This window comes from Biomphalaria glabrata, chromosome 4 (genome assembly GCF_947242115.1).
Source record: "Biomphalaria glabrata chromosome 4, xgBioGlab47.1, whole genome shotgun sequence".
Lineage (NCBI taxonomy): Eukaryota > Metazoa > Mollusca > Gastropoda > Planorbidae > Biomphalaria > Biomphalaria glabrata.
Window position 1 is genome coordinate 34,284,085 of NC_074714.1, and position 23,508 is coordinate 34,307,592.

General features: G+C 40.0%; 1 protein-coding gene across 11 annotated transcripts in view; it reads left to right on the top strand.

Annotated features, from left to right (window-relative positions):
* The window catches only part of LOC106070840 (plexin-A2-like), a 198,503-nt gene that overhangs the window by 77,525 nt on the left and 97,470 nt on the right, over positions 1-23,508 (top strand). For all 11 annotated transcript variants that reach the window (XM_056027644.1, XM_056027647.1, XM_056027642.1 and 8 more), the window contains one exon: positions 11,378-11,474. The gene's annotated coding sequence lies outside the window, so the exon portion shown is untranslated. The remainder of the gene's footprint in view (positions 1-11,377; positions 11,475-23,508) is intronic.

A 23,508-nucleotide genomic window follows, 5' to 3' on the forward strand; every position in this document is an offset into this window, starting at 1 on the left:
TTGCTTTGCATGGGCGCCTGTAAAAAAGTGGAAATGTGTTTTATATGAATCGTGACATAGAGATGTGATCTATCACTTCTTATAGATGTGACCTATTACAATGTAGAGTTGTGACGCATCAAGAAATCAAATTATAGGGATGTGTATTCTAAAACTTCTTTTACTAGAGATGCGAGTCTATACTGAACAGCTATCTGCGAGCGGGAAAAACAAACATTTTTCATTGTCTCCTACAAGCAAATCATTACTCATTCCAGATGGAAAATTATGTCTTGTGTGTGTTACAGTGTGTGTGTGTTTGTTTATGAAGCTAGATTTGATTGTGGTGTATTTAGGATCTTAACGTGTACATAAACATGTGTCAGTGTGTGTTCAAACCTTCTATTAAGGTGTAGTAACGATCTTAGTAGTGTGTGAGCAAGGTTTGGAATGCATGTATTTGAGATCTGAACACATTGTGTGTGTGTGTGTGTCTGTTTAAATGTAATCAGGGTGTATTTAAGATCTAAACTCGTTGTGTGTGTGTATGTGCGTTTGAATCTAACCGGGATGTATTTATATCTAAACACATTGTGTGTGTGTATAAATGTAATCAGGGTGTATTTAAGATCTAAACTCGTTGTGTGTGTGTATGTGCGTTTGAATCTAACCGGGATGTATTTATATCTAAACACATTGTGTGTGTGTATAAATGTAATCAGGGTGTATTTAAGATCTAAACACATTCAGACGGTTTAAGCATCTTCCACGGAGATTTAAGCTGGAAAGGGAATTTAATAGCGGGGAGGTAACTCACTGTGATAATTCTTATTGATCAAAGTAACAGCGTCCCAGAGCTTGGGGACGGGGGAGAGAATGGTGTTGGAGTAGTTTCCAGTCTGAATAGCCAGCGAGACTTTTGTTCTCAACATGGTCACGTGCCCTCCCTCCCCCCCCCCCTTTTAAAAATCAAGCTATAACCCTAGCAATTTCCATCTTCTAAAAATAGAAACGTCTCTTGTTGAGGCATACAAAATCTATTGTGTTTTATTCGTCTCCCATGTTAGACTCTCGAATCAGAAGTTGAAGTGTGTCATGGAAGTTCTTATTATAACATATGTCAGGACTACAACTGGATCAGATCTTAAAGAACAGTGCTTTCATTTTAATGAAAATATAACAGCGTGAAACTTTTTTTGTACAAAGCTTCTATCAACTCACCCTGTCTGTCAGTCTGTCTGGTCAAAAGTTTGTACACGTTATTTCTCTCACACCCAATCTCGGATCAAGCTGAAATTTTGCACAATTATTTCTTTTACGTGACAACACAAGAATCAATTTTTAAAAAGTACAAAAACATAAGTTAATGAACTATTGGTAATTAATTATTTTGTTTGGTATCTTGAACAATGGAAAGAACTCGTATTTGACATAAGTTGAATTAGTCCCCTTGTGGACTCAAACCCTGAGTAAACATTTTTATGCATTTAAAAAACAATCATGTAAACAATCAGCAAGATAGCCCACCTCCTTCTTCTCCCACCCCCCTTTCACAACTGGACCAGACCAGACGCATTGAAAAAGCTAAACCAAAACGATTGGTAAAAAATATTTCTAATCGCACAAATTTATTATGTTTAGATCAATAGCACATATAAATGCATTACTGATCCAAACTAATTGATACAATTAGACTTAATATAAGCTTCGTTTTTTTTTTTAAAGTATTTCTTTTTTTTTATTTAAAAATAATCTAGATCTGGTGGTAAATACCTAGCATTTCTTGTTGCTACGTTTGTAACTTTTTTTTTTTTGTTGATAAAAGTTTGTGAGTTTTCTGGCCTTCACCTTGACCCAGGCCAACGTTCGTCTAGGCTCGAGATCCAGACTGCTGGAAGAAAGTTCTGTAGACCAAACTTCAGATAGGTCGTGGCAGCACATGTTGAAACTATGCGTGATGTTAGTAGTGGTCGAGTTACAGGGACTCGCCTAGGCCGGCTGATGAAAGGGCCGACATTGTAGCCACTTACTTCGCGCATGTAACCACCACAGCTTTGTTTCGTTGTTTGTCCCCTCGTTGATGACGTCAACATTGTAGCTTTTGTTTCTCTTGTTTGAAGTTTCTAGTGAACACTTGTGTCGTCTGGAAGCCTTTGGAACACTTGTTGGACTGCAACTTGGTTATATAAAGCATTAGACGGCTTTTCTTTTTCTTGAGCTGAAGGTGTTCAAAAAATTGTAGACAGAGCTTTTAGACTCTGTACATTGATTTTAGGTAAACGTGAGTTCTTTAGTTCGAAACTAAAAAAAAATAATTAAAAATTAAGAATTTACAAGACAAAAAAAGATGGGGGGGGGGGGGTATTTTGAAAAAGATTATTGTGTTGCCTTAAGGCTCTCAGCAAATACAACTCACCTCGAGTCTCAATGAGCCCCCTTGATAGATAGTCTAGCAGTTTATGGCACTAGGTCACACATCTAGCTATGGCATGGACGGCGTTTCAAAGTCTAGAGGGTCTGAGCTCTGCTCTTCTTACAATCATTTGTCCCGTTCCCTTGTGTACAATCTTCTCCCTGGTTCCCATTATGTTCCCTAATACCCAATCTTTTAGGTCCTTGAGAGGTGGTTTATGTCCTCACGCATGTTTAGGACCCATGTCTTCATCATGTGTTCTCATCATGTTATGTTGGCTGAAGTTTCTATTGGCCGGATAGCACGGGCCGAACACGACCTGAAGGCCCGTGGTTAGAACATCACTGGTCTAGTTCCAATGTTCCACGACTGCTTTAAGATCTCGGAAAAAGAAACTCCTCCTATTGTCTCCGGCTTCAACAAGAACGTCCACATCAAAACTATTCATGCATGACTTCACGAGACAGGAGGGAAAAAAATGTATTCGATGTAATTTGACATCTTTGATTCCGACTCTTTTGTTGTCACTCCTCTCACCCCCCCCCCTCCTCACCCCACCGGAATTTTCTGGTCGACTAATGGTGGACAAAATAACAGCACAGAGAAATAACAGCACAGAGAAATAACAGCACAGAGAAATAACAGCACAGAGAAATAACAGCACAGAGAAATAACAGCACAGAGAAATAACAGCACAGAGAAATAACAGCACAGAGAAATAACAGCACAGAGAAATAACAGCACAGAGATATAACAGCACAGAGATATAACAGCACAGAGAAATAACATCACAGAGATATAACAGCACAGAGATATAACAGCACAGAGAAATAACAGCACAGAGAAATAACATCACAGAGATATAACATCACAGAGATATAACATCGCAGAGAAATAACAGCACAGAGAAATAACAGCACAGAGATATAACAGCACAGAGAAATAACAGCACAGAGAAATAACAGCACAGAGAAATAACAGCACAGAGAAATAACAGCACAGAGATATAACAGCACAGAGAAATAACAGCACAGAGAAATAACAGCACAGAGAAATAACAGCACAGAGATGTTTGACTTCTGGAGATTAAAGGAGAGCTAGAAAAACACGATGTAGAGATTGTAGATGTGTTTTTCTTTCAAATTGTCTGTGTATGTATCTTTGTCTTGTGTCTGTCTGTGTCTGTCTGTGTCTGTGTTGTACGTGAGTGACGTTGTTGAAAACGAATGTTGAATGTTATTTTTCATTTTGACATTATTGATTTTAATCAAGCAAATTTTATACTTGAAATTTGATAAAAACACAATAGCAGGTTTCCTAATATCATTTTTCTAATTTCATTAATAAATTGACCTTATTTTGAAAATGGTTCGGGAAAGAGGGGGGGAGGGGGAGAGTTACATCGATGAAAGAAATAATTGCATTGTATGACCTCCGCCCTCAAGTCTCATAACTCTCCGTGCTCAGTGTACACTAACACAACCGAGTTGTCTTCTCCGGGACAGATTTATTTAACATACGTTGTTTCTCAATCTTGATAAGTGAACGTCTGCTGAGACCCTCGCCAGGGGGCGCTGTTGTATGCCGGGGTTTGTTTCTAGCCACAATGGCGTTGAGCATAGAGTGAGTAGTGCTAGTCCACTCCCTTCGTACTCGTCATCGTCATTCAAAACATCCTTAGTGTGAACCCCGGGTGTAGGTGTGTGAGCCCCGGGTGTAGGTGTGTGAGCGTGTATTGGGGGGCATGCAGAGGTTAGCTTGTGATTCATTGTTTTTGTTACCATTCTTTCTTTACCCTGGTTCTAACAGGGATATAGAATGACGTATCTCTACAATGACGTCTCTGGGGTAGAGAGGGACGTATTGTTCGCCAGCTACTTTGGAAACGAATCCAATGGTGAAAAAGAACGAGATGTCTAACGAGGGAAAATAATCAAAGGGAGGAGAACTCTGTTCTGCTGGCCAGTGTCCTAGAGTTTCACTTCATGAACGGTCTCGGCCTGCTGCAGTTGAACTTCTCCTACACGTTTCAGTTTTCTATCGGGAGTTTTTTGTTTGTTGCGTACAACACCATTTTTTGTTTGATCTTGTTTTGGTTTTGTCTTGGTCTTGGCATTGTTTTGGTTTTGTCTTGGCATTGTTTTGGTTTTGTCTTGGTCTTGGCATTGTTTTGGTTTTGTCTTGGTCTTGGCATTGTTTTGGTTTTGTCTTGGCATTGTTTTGGTTTTGTCTTGGTCTTGGCATTGTTTTGGTTTTGTCTTGGCATTGTTTTGGTTTTGTCTTGGTCTTGGCATTGTTTTGGTTTTGTCTTGGCATTGTTTTGGTTTTGTCTTGTTTTTCTAGCCAATCCGTTGAACGGCTAAATAAGCTTGAAATTTATCTCCTTGGAGTGACTGTGCAGGACTGTAACATGTCCAAGTCTACTTGGTAAAGATATATATCCTGTGTAACTGAATACACATCTTCTTGGTTCGACGTCCATTATGTGTGGCTAAATACACATCTTTTCGGTTTTCCTCCACCCTGTGGGGCTAAATAGTTGTCTTTTCGGGGTGTTTATTGTGGCTATGTACTGACCAGCTCGATGTTACTTTGTTCATTTCACTTAAATTGGTGCTCAAACTTGACGTGTTACTTTCACATACACAAATAATTTCTCTCTAGCGTTGTTACAAGAGTGTGAAGGCAGAGGGCAAAGTCCATCCCACTTCAGTCTGACCAATGCGTGCTGATAAAGTATTGAGGGTCCGTCTAGATAGCAGGACAATTATCTGGCTGTTACAAGTAGTCTGGGAATAGTGCTTTGAACAACTGTTGCCTAGTTACTCTCTAGACAGAGTTGTCTTTTCTTTTTATCGATACTTGTTTTTTTAAACACGGAAACTAGAGAATTGCTACACGTCATGGCACGTCTTTCTTTCAACGTCTGATATTTTAAAATTTTCTCTCTCCCTCTTTTCTTTTTTTCTCTCTCTCTTTCAGACAGTTTTGCCTATTGTTGGATATTTTTACGATAAACTAAAACAATGTCAAGGACACTCAATTGAACTTCACTTCTGCCAACTAAATAAAAAAACAAAACAAAATTGAGTCGTAATGATATCTCAATGCGTGGCAGTTGATTTTCCAATCGAATCTCCTTGATCACCCACCGCTTATTAGTTGTCCATTTGTTTTACAAGGACTAGGCTATTATGTCTTAGAGTGGAGATCTAATGATTCCACCATATTGACATTATTTTGTGATACGAACGGAAGAGCTTGGAACATTTGATTCTGCACATTCATGATCCTAGACCTTTAAAAACAAACATATCAATCAATACTTCCTTTATATCAATCAATACTTCCTTTATATCAATCAACACTTCCTTTATATCAATCAACACTTCCTTTATATCAATCAACACTTCCTTTATATCAATCAACACTTCCTTTATATCAATCAACACTTCCTTTATATCAATCAACACTTCCTTTATATCAATCAACACTTCCTTTATATCAATCAACACTTCCTTTATATCAATCAACACTTCCTTCATATCAATCAACACTTCCTTTATATCAATCAACACTTCCTTTATATCAATCAACACTTCCTTTATATCAATCAACACTTCCTTTATATAGTACACCAGAGACACCAAAAAGGTGACCGCCATGCTTTGAGAATCTCCAAAACCAATTACGCGATAACTGAATATTTACAACCAGTGAAGTTGGGATTTAGACTGAAGTATTCCATACATGTCATTTACATTCACCCTGTAATATAAAGAATCTTATTATTTATTTTATTATATTCTTTTTGTTTTCTGGCCACTTGTAGTTGTTATATATAATTGTGTTTAAATCCCTACTAACACTACGGCCATTGTCTCTTGTCATTCCACGTTGTTGAACAAAGTTTTATTACACTCTCAAATACCAGATGCCATTTCCATCCACTTACCGGAAATAACTCTTGGTTATGACGCCATGTTTATGCATCAACTTGTGTCGCTGACAATGTTGGTCATGGCTTGCTGCTCTTGATTCTTCAGTCTTAAAGTTTCAAAAGAAAGTAGCTCGCAAAGCAACAAGGAAAAAGTCTTCGGACCCTAGAGCTAGAGGGACAGGGGATCGGATCTCGAGTCTTGTTTTTTTTTCTTCCACGTTCACTTTGACGCGGTACTAACATGTCCGGTGGTCTGGTAATACCAATAAATAACGGGATTCTGTTTCAGCGAGGTGTGTGGTAGATGTGTGAACTGGGAAAGAGGAAGGATGGGTGTGTGTGTGTGGGCGAGAAAGTCTCAGCCCCGGTACTGGTGGTATGATGGTTAGATTCTGACCTACTGTGAATTATGTTCCCCATTGATTTTTCTCCTAACATTTGAAATGAACTGCGTTTGTCGTCTGGCAAAGAAAACTGACTGGCCAGCGTTCTATTCCTGGCCCCTTTTGATGCAAGGTTAGCTCCGTGTTTGTAGTTTTCCCTGCCAATGGTTTTAAGTGTCACGTGATAATAAGTGCCAAGTTCATGGTTGTTGTAAGTGTACAAACAATAAACAATATCTTCATATTTCGAGAAACAATAATTTTCCAATAGAACTATAAACAGCCAATAGAGTTTAAAAAAAAATAAGCAGGGATCTTTTCAACAGGAGGTTATGATTCTTTCTTGTCTGAGACACTCAGTTTAGAGAGGCTGTAAATACCACGGAAGACAATAGTGGGGAGGGTGGGGGTAAATTAAAATACATTTCAATATGTGTCGTAAACTTTAATGATTCTGTAATTAAAACTATGCCTCATTATGTTACTAGTGTGTGATCATTCTTTTCCTGATATCCACTCGGAGATTTAAAGTGTTTTTATTTGATCAAGAGGATGTTTTTTTTTTGTTTTTTTTACTTAAACAATAATCTGCGGCTGACTTTGCTATTGGATTAATGGATTTAACTGCTGGCGATACTATTTACCATCCCCTTCATATGTACCAATGAGGCTATAAGTTTTGTATATGTTATAAGCAGACGTTGTGAAGTCCAGTATACAACAATAGTATCAGTAAAAAGTGAAACCAATCTATGAGTAGTAGCTCTATATGCCTGGCTATCACTTCGAGTAGCTATCACTTAACAGTGGAAGTGTCCAACAAGTGGGTACACTCAGGTCTGAACGAGGGCATTATATCTCCGTTGACCTACTCCTCTTATAGACTTTGTTATCTACCCTATCTTACTTTGAGAGAAATGGAGAGGGGGAGGAGAAAGAAAGGGAGGAGGGGGAGAATGAGAGGTGAGAGTGAAAGAGAGAGTATATGAAAGTGGATTTCTGTATACGTATGTTTGCTTTTCTTTGCTTCCGAATCGATGAGTCCCGTGTTCGAATCCTGGTGAATTCAGTGATTTTGAATTTCGGGATTTATAGGGCGCCCATGAGTTCAGGCAAATGTAATGGGGCACCTGACATTTGGTTGTGGAAAAGTAAAGGTTGTTGGTCGTATTGAAAGCCTGGCTACATCATCTGCCCTATAGATCGCAAGGGTGAACTCTATTTCTTTGTCTACAATAAAATAGGATGAGATTTAAGTGACTTGAGTTCAGTGAACCAACGGTCTCACATTCCTAGAGGGCAGGACGCTGTCAAATTTTCGTTAGAGAATCGCTGCTCGGGGATTGCTTCATCTATTGGGGTGACATCTAGATCTAGGGACATAATATCGTGCTCGCTAGAGCAACCTTCATTCTGCAGTTTAATTCAGAAACTTTGTGAACACTTTCACAACAAAACAAAAATTCATTTATTTTTAAAGAAATTACTTAATTAAAAGTAGCTTGAAAATATTGTTTCATGTTTCCACCTGCGAAATTAATCTAAACATTTCTAGCTCTCAACCCTCAGTTTTCAATCATCTTTTCTTTCTCTCTAAATAATACTATGCCCATTTATCTCACATTATTTTTACGTCTGATGAGTTTGTCCATCGATTGATCCCATAAATAATATACTGCTGTTTGAAGGTTGTTTATTTTTACACTTGCAGTCGTTAATTTCTCTTTTAATTGCTTTTTTTTTTCTTCAAATTACTTGTGTGTGTGTGTGTCTGTCTGCCTGCCTCTTGCCAAATAACTAAAAGTTTTGTTCACATTTAAAAAAAATAAAATTTTAATTTCTCTGTCCGTTCTCACTTTGTCAGAAACACACACACACACAATCTCTCTCTTTCTCTTCATGTCTGTCTATGTGTGTGCGTGCGTGTGTGTGTCTCTGTATCTCTCTTGTCTCTCTGTCTCTTCATGTCTGTCTATGTGTGTGCGTGTGTGTGTGTGTCTCTGTATCTCTCTTGTCTCTCTGTCTCTTCATGTCTGTCTATGTGTGTGCGTGTGTGTGTGTGTCTCTGTATCTCTCTTGTCTCTCTGTCTCTTCATGTCTGTCTATGTGTGTGCGTGTGTGTGTGTGTCTCTGTATCTCTCTTGTCTCTCTTATTGTCAGCTCGACTCCCATTTTGTTCTTTTTGTCATGTTCATCTGTTTCTGAGTCACGTAACGAATTGATAACTTCTTGACTACTTCCTGTCCTCTGTAAGACTTCCTCTCTTGGCATTGTTTGATTTCTGGCATTGTTATCAGTCGACTCTTGAGTGGCACCACATCATCACCTAGTGGCAGCTGGAGTCGTCGGGGCGGGGGAGGGATACTTATAAATATCTATCTTCAATATAAACAGCGCCACCTACCAGAAGTTCTATTAGGCTAGCCCGTAGCACTCGGCGTGATATCGACTGTTTCCGGTGCCATGACCTGTCACCTGCTGAAATAATTCTTTGTGTGCCTTGTGCTGAACCACGTGACTGTGTATAATGAATTCATACCAAAGTCAACACAAACCTTTTTTTTTCCCTCCTCTACTTCTGGTAGATCTAAATGTACTGCACTTCAATGTCATATAATATTGGATATATCAAACCGAGCTGTAACACTGCACATAGAAACACGCTATTACATAAGACTTTTATTTCTCGTTGTTATGTTAATACAAACACATGCCCGAGAACTCTGTTTGGGATTGGAACGAGTTGTCTAATCTAGCCAAAATATAATATCACTGTCAGTGTGTCTTAAAAGTGCTTTTTTATTACCCTTATACACACAACTATATCTACGTAATACAACCTTCATCCCAACATATGCATGCGAGACATGGAAATATTCGGTCAAAATTGGGAAAAGACTAAATGTGGATGACTAAGACGGATTTTAGGATTCAGCTTATAGAGATTGGGTATCAAACAAGGAAATCCTTTGCCGAACTGGGACTCGACCACTAAGTGAGGTTGTTTCAGAGCGTTGCTTGAGATTTGCGAAACATGTTCTCCGACAAAATGAATTACGCATACCAAGAGTTGCGATAACATGGAGGCCAAATACGGACCTCAGAGCAGTGGACAGCAGGTGGGAAGAGGCTTCAGACATTGCTAGTGAGAGAACCTTTGTGGAGACAGCTTGCCGCCCAATGCGCCGAACGGCACAGGAGGATCTATGTTTGAGAAAAGTATTTTGAATATTCTGAGACACAAAAGTTGTCACTATCAACACAATGACAATATAAATTAACTCGTTAAAACATCTGAACGTTAGTTGTTAGGTATCACCACGGAATAGTTGGTCATCCTACACATCTATTTATCTCACAGACTCTTGTAACAAGGTTGTGGTCTACGAGCTTATCCAATCTCGTTAGATGTACATTGGCCAATCTCGCTAGATGTACATTGGCCAATCTCGCTAGATGTACATTGGCCAATCTCGCTAGATGTACATTGGCCAATCTCGCTAGATGTACATTGGCCAATCTCGCTAGATGTACATTGGCCAATCTCGCTAGATGTACATTGGCCAATCTCGCTAGATGTACATTGGCCAATCTCGCTAGATGTACATTGGCCAATCTCGCTAGATGTACATTGGCCAATCTCGTTAGATGTACATTGGCCAATCTCGCTAGATGTACATTGTCCAATCTCGCTAGATGTACATTGTCCAATCTCGTTAGATGTACATTGTCCAATCTCGTTAGATGTATATTGGCCAATCTCGCTAGATGTACATTGTCCAATCTCGCTAGATGTACATTGTCCAATCTCGTTAGATGTACATTGGCCAATCTCGCTAGATGTACATTGGCCAATCTCGCTAGATGTACATTGTCCAATCTCGCTAGATGTACATTGTCCAATCTCGCTAGATGTACATTGGCCAATCTCGCTAGATGTACATTGGCCAATCTCGCTAGATGTACATTGGCCAATCTCGCTAGATGTACATTGGCCAATCTCGCTAGATGTACATTGGCCAATCTCGCTAGATGTACATTGGCCAATCTCGCTAGATGTACATTGGCCAATCTCGCTAGATGTACATTGGCCAATCTCGCTAGATGTACATTGGCCAATCTCGCTAGATGTACATTGGCCAATCTCGCTAGATGTACATTGGCCAATCACAAACATTTAAGCACATAATATACCCCCCCCCCTTTTCGCTGTTTTCTAACAACTTCACTTGTATCTACACAAACAACTTCACTTGTATCTACACAAACAACTTCACTTGTATCTACACAAACAAATTCACTTGTATCTACACAAACTATCTTTATTCTTAAGAGAATATACAAATATCCGATACATATTTTGAACTCATAATGTTAAATCTTGATTTTATTTGTGTACCACGTCACAGATCTACTTCCTTACATTCCTACCTGTTTCCTCGTTCTTCATGCCCCCCCCCACCCCCGGAGGTTATAAAAAATTCGTAATTTTCTTATTTGGAATAAGATCCCCCCTAAGTTCCAACTAATAGAGCTCCATCATTCCAAAAGTATTCTACACACAGTCCTGGTACAAACCCTTCACGTATATGTATATAAAACTTTTGCTTGACTCTCAATGGACATATTGATTTCATAATGTCTTTCATTGTTTCGTTTCAGTGTTAAGATAGAGGCGGTTCCAGCTTAAAGATAGAGGTGGTCCCAGCTTTAAGATAATGTCTCGAAAGGATTAGTCGTTTTATATGATTCCTTAATGGTGAGTATCATTAAACAATGTCTCTATTTTGTCTATTTCTGTTTCAACTATAACAGTCCATCCATGTCCAGTGTCCTCTCTGAGCGGCATTGAGATCCATTCAGTTGATCCCTAGAATGCTAGACCCGAAGGGTGTACTCAATGATTCAAAGATATTCCATTACACAGTGTGAAGTTCAACTAGGGGAGGTGTCCGTGTGTGTTGTTATGTGTGTCTCAACTTACGTTCAAAACAACAAACAGATCTGTTTTTTGACCCGAAATAATGAAGGATCCCGCTGCTTCAGTAATGGAATTTTAATCTACCTTTTATCCTGTAACAAGTAATACCCACTCGGTCGTTGTTCTTTCTTGTCACCCCTCCCCCCATCCCTCCACATTGCTTAATAACATAATCCAGTCTCCCGCCTCTTCCATTTCTCAGCATTATGTCCCATCATCCTCTGTCCTAACCAGACGACCGAAGAATATGATCTTGCTATTATCACGTGACACTGTCCAAAAGTGTAACCACATTATCTCATAACTCATAAATCTAATCCATACAATTGTCTCAACATACTTACTCAGATACACAAACACACTAGTAATGCTTTGTTCGCGTGCCCACATGGACCAAACTGCTGACGGATTAGCCAGGTCAGTTTAGACAAAGACTCGGAAAGGCCCACACCTGCAAACACTGGACTCGTCGGAGCAGAAAATCTGGGAAAACGAAACTCTCGCAGAGTTTCCAGAGAAAACAAGGGCCAGAACTAGGGGCGGTCGATTTGCAGCATCCATGCTTGATTTGTCCTCTAACTAGATTTGTCCGCCTCTTTCCCCTCCCCCATCTTGAATCGTTTATTTGGTCTTTTTTTTTCCCCTTCTGTGGACATTTCTCTGAGACCATTCGCTTTATCCTGCCACAGGGGACAGACACAAACTATTTATTGACTGTAAACGTTTGGAAGCTATTGGAACAGAAAAAAGTTCTCTGAATTGTTCTGGTCATTCACGACCTCACAAAAATCTAGTTGACAAGACCTGACAAAGATCTAGTTGACAAGACCTGACATAGATCTAGTTGACAAGACCTGACAAAGATCTAGTTGACAAGACCTGACATAGATCTAGTTGACAAGACCTGACAGAGATCTAGTTGACAAGACCTGACAAAGATCTAGTTGACAAGACCTGACATAGATCTAGTTGACAAGACCTGACAAAGATCTAGTTGACAAGACCTGACAAAGATCTAGTTGACAAGACCTGACAAAGATCTAGTTGACAAGACCTGACATAGATCTAGTTGACAAGACCTGACATAGATCTAGTTGACAAGACCTGACAGAGATCTAGTTGACAAGACCTGACAAAGATCTAGTTGACAAGACCTGACATAGATCTAGTTGACAAGACCTGACAAAGATCTAGTTGACAAGACCTGACAAAGATCTAGTTGACAAGACCTGACAAAGATCTAGTTGACAAGACCTGACATAGATCTAGTTGACAAGACCTAACATAGATCTAGTTGACAAGACCTGACAAAGATCTAGTTGACAAGACCTGACATAGATCTAGTTGACAAGACCTGACATAGATCTAGTTGACAAGACCTGATAAAGATCTAGTTGACAAGACCTGACATAGATCTAGTTGACAAGACCTGACATAGATCTAGTTGACAAGACCTGACAAAGATCTAGTTGACAAGACCTGACAAAGATCTAGTTGACAAGACCTGACAAAGATCTAGTTGACAAGACCTGACAGAGATCTAGTTGACAAGACCTGACAGAGATCTAGTTGACAAGACCTGACAGAGATCTAGTTGACAAGACCTGACAAAGATCTAGTTGACAAGACCTGACAAAGATCTAGTTGACAAGACCTGACAGAGATCTAGTTGACAAGATCTGACAAAGATCTAGTTGACAAGACCTGACAAAGATCTAGTTAACAAGACCTGACAAAGATCTAGTTGACAAGACCTGACAAAGATCTAGTTGACAAGACCTGACAAAGATCTAGTTGACAAGACCTGACAAAGATCTAGTTAAAAAGACCTGACATAGATCTAGTTGACAAGACCTGACAAAGATCTAGTTGACAAGACCTGACAAAGATCTAGTTGACAGGACCTGACAAAGATCTAGTTGACAAGACCTGACAAAGATCTAGTTGACAGGACCTGACAAAGATCTAGTTGACAAGACCTAAAGCAGTACACATTTCCCACACTCTTGTGCCGAGACACATCACCGACTCCTCTTGTGCCGAGACACATCACCGACTCCTCTTGTGCCGAGACACATCACCGACTCCTCTTGTGCCGAGACACATCACCGACTCCTCTTGTGCCGAGACACATCACCGACTCATCTGGGGCCGAGAGACTCCTTGAGGACAAAGGTACAGATGCAGCACCCCGTCACGTATCTTACTAGATTACTGACGGGCTGGATGTGACCCTCGAGACATAAGCTGTGCATCATTGACCTAGTCTTTAGGTGGGAATGTCAAAACAGCGTGACTATGAAATCGTTGACTCTTACAATGTGATAAGGACAACAAAGACAACAGTATCTTTATCTTTACTTGAAAGCAACGAACCCTTGAAGTCTTTGGATTTAAACGCACAATAGTATTTACATTTTCATCAATCAATAAAAAAGTGTAAACAATTTAGCATGACTCGTCCGTATAGTCAAGCATCAATCAGTGCAGTAATAGTGGACATTGTTATTGGGATTTCAATGGTCATCAATGTGAACTGTGATAAATGTCATAACATTCTAACCATGGCAGAGCAAAGACTTGCATTTGTTCAAAGACTTGCATTTGTTTAATATCAAAATAATAAACATTGAGGGAAAGATTGGGAAACATGAGTCTGTATACGTTAGTTATTGTACATTTCTGAACAGTTATAATAAGGCTTGTCTTCGAGTCCGAAGATTAATGAGGAATGCAGTATTTCCCGTGGATACGCAGCCGAGCTGTGACCTACATTTTTGGCACATCCAGGGCAAGCATATCCATTTTTTGGCCGCCGTTGGTTGATTAATATTTTCTTTTCGCCGTCTGCGTCTGTCCTCAGCAGCGGATTTTCTTTTGGTCTCAAATGTGCATCCCCGCGGCCTTTGTGAGTGATCTCCGGCGGTCTCGTTCTGAGGCCGCATACAACCAGGTGCTCTCTTCTATGTCAGCTAAGGCAAGTTGGCGCCTAAGCAGGTATATTTAAAAGAGGAGACAGGAACTGCAGGTATATTTAAATGAGGAGACAGGAACTGCAGGTATATTTAAATGAGGAGACAGGAACTGCAGGTATATTTAAATGAGGAGACAGGAACTGCAGGTATATTTAAATGAGGAGACTGGAACTGCAGGTAAATTTAAATGAAAAGACAGGTACTGCAGATATATTTAAATGAAGAGACAGGAACTGCAGGTATATTTAACTGAGGAGACAGGAACTGCAGGTAAAACTAAATGAGGACTCATGAACTGCAGGCATATTTGAATGAGGCGACATGAACATCTGGTGTATTATATTCAAATGGATATATAGGAATTATATTTTCTACATTGAGTATGTCATGATACACCGATATCCAAGTGAAATGCAATCCTTGTGAAAAAGAGAATGAAACTTAGAGTGGGTGGGGAGTAGTGTGAATACAATCAACGATCGATTACGGACTTAACAAAATGGAAACCTCGGAGCCAGATGTTCTCATGATGTTATTTATTAGCTTGTCTGAGTGGACAGACTGATGGAGCACCAGATATTTATTTCATGAGCTCTCCTGGCCCAGATAACTTTCCTGTCATGGCTATTTATAGTAGTCGGGTGGCTGGCTCTTGTGTTGGTGCACTGTGCAGAACAGAAATAAACCGGAACGTAGATTTCTATTTAGTTTCAATGTGACCTTGAGCTGATAAACTTGATTTAATGACGGGCGTGCTCGGGAACCCCCGATGCGAGATGGATGTCATTTTTATAAGTAGTTCGAGCTTATTTCGGGGAGAAGACGAGGGCTATAATACAAGCGTTATGGTGTACGGGCTTCTCATTCTCTTGGGGATAGGCATTTATTATCTGTCCAGTTGAAGAGGAAGTGGACGAGCGGAAGTGTTAACACTTTCTCCTGTTCATGGGTTTGGAACTGTTCTGCTTCACTTTTTAGGCTCATTTGGGTTTTCAGTATAAGTGTGTTCTTATAGAGGCGGGGCTGGTGTTGTGGTTGTGTTTACAAACTTACAATTCTAGAACCTATAGACATAACCAACCAGCCGGGGATCCGTGAGAGGGTACTGAATACAGACAAATCCACTTCACAAAATTAAGTAATTTAATATCCCAAACTGAATTGTAGAATAAATAATCACCAAGAATACCTGAGGTTTATAGACAGACTAGAAATGAATTGAGAGGATACATCCACAGTGAAAGTGTTCAACTGAAGAGCAAATAACTAATGACCCACTTACTTCTCTTCCCTTTCTATTTCAGAGGAAAGATTCTGGGACTGAAACGTCTTTATTGTTAGAGCCCTTGGGAGCTTATGAGCTATTTATATCCCAACACCACTAGCTCAATGTGTTTTAATATAAATGAAACAAAACAACTTTAGGTTTTTATTCGCGACCACGTGATTGGCGTTAAATGAACGCATGAAAGCTCCAAATAAATACTGAAATTCATTAGTTCTAAAGAAAATAACGCAGAATTGTTGTTGTTTTTCTTTTGGTGAAATTACAAGCGATTCCATTTTTATCAGTAATTCACTTGACAATATAAGCCTGTTGTCTCATACCCATAGACATACATATATAAATATAGACTGGCCGATAAAAGAGTTTTATGAAACGAAAATTTGTGACTAGCAATTTTGTGTATTTTATTATACAGCAGTGTAGTTTTGTTTAATTTCTAAGACTGAAAATCATGCAACTTTTCAGAATTCGGAAATCCGACAACAATAGATATACATGTTTTCAAGTTACATGAAGTTATTTCCTTTTTCCAGTCTATATTTATGTCTATGCTCATACCTCTCGACCTTGACAGAACTGAACACGACCTTGCACTTGCACGTGGCTAATGTCTTCATTCATCGGATGTATGTTTCCTCTGCGCCATTGACCTGTCCCGTCCTTCCTCCAGCGAATCCATCACATGACAATACCATGTCTAACCTTGTCTAACCTTGTCTAACTTTGTCTTACTTTGTCTAACCTTGTCTAACTTTTTCTAACCTTGTCTAACTTTGTCTAACCTTGTCTAACTTTGTCTATCCTTGTCTAACATTTGGCTAATCTTGTCTAACCTTGAATCCTACAGCTCGCCTCCCAGAGTTTGGTCTGTGAAGCCAACGAGTATCACTTGCTTCAATCAACATTCAACTTAAAACCTTCTCCAATAACTAAAGTCTAGGAGGCCAAGTTTCTTTCCAAACTCTCGGGGGACTTGGGGGGAAAACGTTTCATTGGAAGTGAATCCTGTTGCCATAATAAGACAAGTCATAATGAACTGAACGCAACGTTTAGGTTCAACCCTGGGCCATGTTATCTCTACTTGGTTGTCTCTCTCTCTTCATAACCTTTTGTTAACAAAGAGATTGTGGCAAACCAAGGCTTCACATTGCAACTCATTGGACTGGATGGAATGACAGCCATTTGTGGTTAAATGAGTTGATTCGTTCTGTTGACATAATGCTGGACATTCCTCAGAATCCAGGGTTCAACTTGGTTACCAAAAACACAGTCTCACACAAGCACACACACACACATTGATATCCCCCCTCCCATCTATCAGGCTTGACTCACGTGAACATCTCAGGCCTTCTTAGGGAGCTCGAGTTCTAAAAGTTTCATTTTGAATTGAATACCCCCATTGTTACTCTTATGAAGATTAATTTTTTTTTTTTTTTTTTTTTTTTTTTTTTTCGTAAATCAAGTATTAAAAAAAGATTTCATTTCATTATTACATTTTTACACATTCTTTTAGTACGTAATACACTTTTTCTTTTCAATTAGTGCTTTTGTTTATACGTAAACCATATTGCTTTGGCCCTAATGACCAAAACGCTAACTGCTGCCCATGGTCCTTATCATTTAGATACATCATTCAACTAACCGTGTTGACCTTATCTGCGGGTGACTAGACACAACACTCTCCAATAACTGTGGGTGAGTGCTGTTATCGCCATTACATTCAATGAGCTCACGTTTCTGAGCTGTGGGTCTCCGATCTGTCAACATTCACCTATCTACTCCTCTCAATTAATTCCCCCTCCCCTCTGCCAGAGCTGGACGAAGTAGAGAGCAGTGTTTAATTGCATGCACTTTGCCTCCTTAGATTAGTCTGGACAGGTGGCTTGAAGGTTGAGAAACCTGGTGGTGACTTTGATTACCTGTAAACCAGGGTCTCATGTTGCGCCTCTCCAGTCGTGCAGTAGCTTCACTTGTTCTTAAGCATGCTGCGTGTCTCAACATGGGGTGAGCCTACCCCAAGTAGCAGTGTAGTTCTTACAGTTAGATACAAATTCTGAGATACAGCGTTGTGATTAATGCTTCGTCTGTTCAACTTCATTTGCCTCACACTGTTACGAGTTGGCTGTTGCACATTTGATGTGGTGCTATAGACTACACGGCCGTGGGCTCCTCCTCGCTGCTGCTAGTCACGATGTTCAATCAAATGATCAAAAAAAAAAGTAATGCTTCGTCACCGCATCGTGTGATGTCTCGTGGTTACATTTACAATCATTTGACATTGATAGAACTCACCAGAATATTGAACCTTACATTACACAACTTGAAACATTTCTACTGTTTGCCATCGAGGGTTTTTAATAATGATCTGTTCTTCTCTGGGGCTAGTGTATATTCAGTGCGAATAGTTCTTTGTTTTATTTTTATAAACAGCATTTCTTGTTATAAATCTTTAGTCTTTCCTATTTAGATATTTGCCTTGAAAAAGTTTTTCAGTAAACAAAAGATATTAAAAGTAAAATAATCACGGCAGTAAATATTCTGAACACGTGACCCCGAAGTTTTAGTTTCTAATGCATGAATAATGTTGAAGCACTTGTCTGCTGTTTGTCTGTTGTTTGTCTGTCGTTTGTCGTTCTCTTCTTCTCTCACTCTGTTACGTCTCTGGTTCTGCTACTTTTACTCCTCTCTCTCTCTCTCTCTCTCTCTCTCTCTCTCTCTTTCTCTCTCTCTCTCTCTCTCTCTCTCTCGTATTTACGTATACTCTCTGTTATTTCTCATACTCCTTCATTTCCTCTTTCTCTACTCCCATGCGACCAGCCAGTGAGCCGCGAGTTTAAGACCACAATGCCTATAAACGAGAGCGTGTCGAGGGCTCGGGGCCAGAAGAAGTGGACATGTATTATTTAGCTTGGTCAACACTTGATCTCACACGCCATGGCCCCTAAGCTGCTGAAGGAGGTGTGTGTGTGTGTGGGGGGGGGGAGGAAGTGCTAATGTGGACATCACGCAATAGCCCCATGGACAACGTTCACTGCCCACCCCAGAGCTTAGGTGTACCGTCACACGTTTCCTGGTCTTGGTTTTAGCACTGTCTGCTGATCTGTCTCTCTGCCTGTCTGCTGATCTGTCTCTCTGCCTGTCTGCTGATCTGTCTCTCTGCCTGTCTGCTGATCTGTCTCTCTGCCTGTCTGCTGATCTGTCTCTCTGCCTGTCTGCTGATCTGTCTCTCTGCCTGTCTGCTGATCTGTCTCTCTGCCTGTCTGCTGATCTGTCTCTCTGCCTGTCTGCTGATCTGTCTCTCTGCCTGTCTGCTGATCTGTCTCTCTGCCTGTCTGCTGATCTGCCTCTTTGCCTGTCTGCTGATCTGCCTCTTTGCCTGTCTGCCAATATGCATTATTTGTTTGACTAGTCTACGTCAGAAAACAAAACTATCCGTTTTCCTACCTACCTATTAAACATTCTTATCACGCATCAGTAAGCCATTCTATCCCTGCGCTCATGTTTTCATCATTATGTCTAATTACTGTTGAAACGAAACAACGAAACAAATTCCCATCCAATACGTTGTTGTTGTTTTTTGTGTGTGTGCCCCCCCCTTATTCCAATTTAAATCTTGACCTTTCACCCCCAGCACATTCAGTTTCAAACATTTTGTTCTGGTATATTGTCTGTGTGTGTGGAGGTCACCGTGACCCCGGCGCTGTTTAATTAGAAAACAATACACGGCGAATGGCATGTCTGCAGGTAAAACTGTTTCTTACCCACCTACTCCCCTCCCCTCTGCCAAGCCTCCTCCACCTCCCCTAGGTGTTCAACAGTGAAGGTTTTGTAGACCCAGAGCTAAACCTTTGGTTTTTTTTTATTATTTTAAATTTAAAAAAAAAATCCACTTCTCAGTAGGTTAAATAAATTTTTTAAAAAAGGGAGATGACTGAGTTTTAGATTTGTAGTTTACAAAGAGAGAAAACACAAAATCCTGCGCAGGTTATATAAAAAAAAACAACACGTGGAAAACCCTGTACTTTAACACATATACAAATACAACACACACACACACACATAAATGAAAGCTGGTTTCTTTGTTGAGACTATTTTTCCATACTTTTAAACTATGTTTGTCTCACGTGACCTCTCGACACGTTTATATAGGCTAGTTGAAATAAACCAACACACAAGTTCTCAGGCATACATCGTCTGCTGACGTGCATAACAAAGTTCTGTATCACATCTCCCTAAGATAACAACCCCCCTCCCTCCTTTTCCGTGGCCAGCTACTCCCCTGTCTCAATTTATAATTTATTTCATGCAGTGAAGAGGGTTTTTTTTTTAAAAAAGAATGAAACTTGATAAATCAATAAATCTTAATGAAGTATTTGTTGTCCACGAGATCTCTATTGTAAATACTTTTAGCCCTACTTTGATGCAGAAGTTTTAGTTAGAGACAAACACAATCCTTATACTGGCCAAACATTCTATAGTGTGATATGAGATACACCAAAACGATTTATCATCCAGACATCCACCTTATATATCTACATATATCTACGCCCATGACCGTTCACTTGATATACACCACTGACAAGGGGTTGACATACTCTACCGGTAAATACGTTTATACAAATTTAACTTCTTCCGTTTAATTGTGTTTTGCTTGTCACAAAGCAATATCTAGCAACAGTCTAAAATCTAAATAAAATAGAAATTTGGTTGATTTCCACTTTGCATAGAGTCTCCGCTCAATCTGGGCAATTTATATTCAGTCCTTTATTTATTTGTTCTTGTCATCAAGTCATCATCATTAAGCAGAAGTTCCTCAACTGAAGCATGTGATTGGATCCTGCTAGCCGCCATACGTTCTCTGCGCCCTCCTCCCCCCCTGCTCCATTTTGTTTTGTTTTAGATCTTTTTTTCTTATTAGATGATTTATAAATGATATCTGGGTATTAAATCAGAAATTGTAACCTGGGTTTAATTCGACATCTGGAAGAAAAAGTATAATACATACTTTGTCAATGTGGGCAAGATTTTTTTTTATTAATGTTTGAATATTTAGTTTATTAACAAGAACTTGCCAGGAGCATAAGAGACGTATGGAGCCACATTGGCTTCTGAACATTCAAATTTTAAAAGGCTGTAAACACTCTAGAAACAATGCAATTACAAAATGTTATAAAACCTGCGGTCATGCAGACCTAGCTGTGCTTTCATATTATGTACATTTAGATGTAAATCGAGATTCCACATAATACATATTACCAAATGGTTCAACTTTTGTTACATCTATTTGTACATTTTTTTGCCCCCTTGTTTAGCTGCAGAGTGTGCATATATATATATATATATATATATATATATATATATATATATATATATATATATATATATATATATATATATATATTATTTTTTTTTAAAGTAATCTCCCTTAGTGGAACACAATTTTGGCCCAATTACTTCGTGCAGACTTGAGTTTTGTCTCCAGGGATGGCGATGGAAAAGGTGGGGGGTGCTATATTGAGGACGGGTAAAAGGGTGAATGGAGCGCTAGGGTCAACAAGAACTCATTGACAAATTGATCGTTTACATTAGGGGGGTGGGGTAGTTTCAGGTTACCTCATGGTAAACAGGGGGGGGGGAGTACTTAACATACCAGAGTAGAAAGTTAAGGCCGGGAAGGCGAGAGGTTGATTGGGAGGGAAGGGGGGGGGATGTCTCTACGGGACCTGGTCGCGTTAATCAAAATGTGTATTGCTTTTCTTCCTGCAGGACAGAGTACAGTCTAGGGGCGTGAACTCTGCTCTTTTCACGTTACTGCTCGACCCCCACCTCTTGACTATCTCCCTCCTCTTGACTTCAGGGGAGATGCGATGGGTCAGTGAATAATCGGTCGGACTTAATTAGTCTGCCTATTGTCCAGCCCTTATTAGGAATGTGTGTTTAACCATTATGACTTATTTGTTTGTGTAGGTTTGTTGAAAGCGTGTTAGTCTTAGTTCGTAGAACCATAAAAGTAGTTGCTTCCCTTAGATGACTGAGGTCATTGAGATGTGAACATACACTATTGTCTTTGAAACATCGAGAGACTTTCATTTTAGATCTATTCACTTCCTGATTGGTGACGTTGTTACTGTCTGCCCTGTCACCCCTCCCCCCGCACCTACCCACACATACATGCGAGCGTTTTCTTTCCCACACACCAAGAAGAAAGAACTCTGCGAGACGAGGCTAAGCGAGGTTCCAAAGAACTCTGCGAGACGAGGCTAAGCGAGGTTCCAAAGAACTCTGCGAGACGAGGCTAAGCGAGGTTCCAAAGAACTCTGCGAGACGAGGCTAAGCGAGGTTCCAAAGAACTCTGCGAGACGAGGCTAAGCGAGGTTCCAAAGAACTCTGCGAGACGAGGCTAAGCGAGGTTCCAAAGAACTCTGCGAGACGAGGCTAAGCGAGGTTCCAAAGAACAAGGTTTGTTGTGTCTGTGTGTTTAGGAGAGAGAAATCTGAAAGAAGAGATCTAAAATAAAGGAATGGCGCGTTCACATCTTATTGGCCATCTAGCATTCAATCTGAGTTTCTATTTGACGTCATGTGCTATTGAAAGAAAAAAAAAACAACAAAGTTTCTTCAGTCATAGGTTTCTGGGTCGTTATGACATGCATACACACCTGACTTCGCCACATTGTGCACCGATGCACAGATCTTAACACGCTGCCAACGACACGTGCGCTCATAATGTAGCACCTTAGCACGCAGACATGCACATGCTCTTTCACACCTTGACGGGTACTCACACAGACACACTGCACTCTAGCACTGACCTAGACAGTCTATTGAGGTGAGAAAATACCATTCTACCTTCTGAGATTCTTTGTTTGTTTCTCAAACCCACGCCGTCTTTCATACACACTTCGTGTCACCTACGCACTTGCACCTAAACACACACATACAGCGCACAACACTCATTTTTTTTGTGTTCAAGTCCCAACTCTTATTAAAAATGTGCTAATGTCGCTAATGACATGACGTAATGGTGCTAACAAGGGCGGACTTGCTGGAGGGGGGGGGGATGAGACCGGACTAAGGCAATGTTTATAACGCTATGACGCTGTGTGAAAATTGCAAGTCTACCGCTGTATTGAATGTTAGTTAGACTTGGTCTCAGGACAACAGGACTAGTTCAAGTCTACCGCTGTATTGAATGTTAGTTAGACTTGGTCTCAGGACAACAGGACTAGTTCAAGTCTACCGCTGTATTGAATGTTAGTTAGACTTGGTCTCAGGACAACAGGACTAGTTCAAGTCTACCGCTGTATTGAATGTTAGTTAGACTTGGTCTCAGGACAACAGGACTAGTTCAAGTCTACCGCTGTATTGAATGTTAGTTAGACTTGGTCTCAGGACAACAGGACTAGTTCAAGTCTACCGCTGTATTGAATGTTAGTTAGACTTGGTCTCAGGACAACAGGACTAGTTCAAGTCTACCGCTGTATTGAATGTTAGTTAGACTTGGTCTCAGGACAACAGGACTAGTTCAAGTCTACCGCTGTATTGAATGT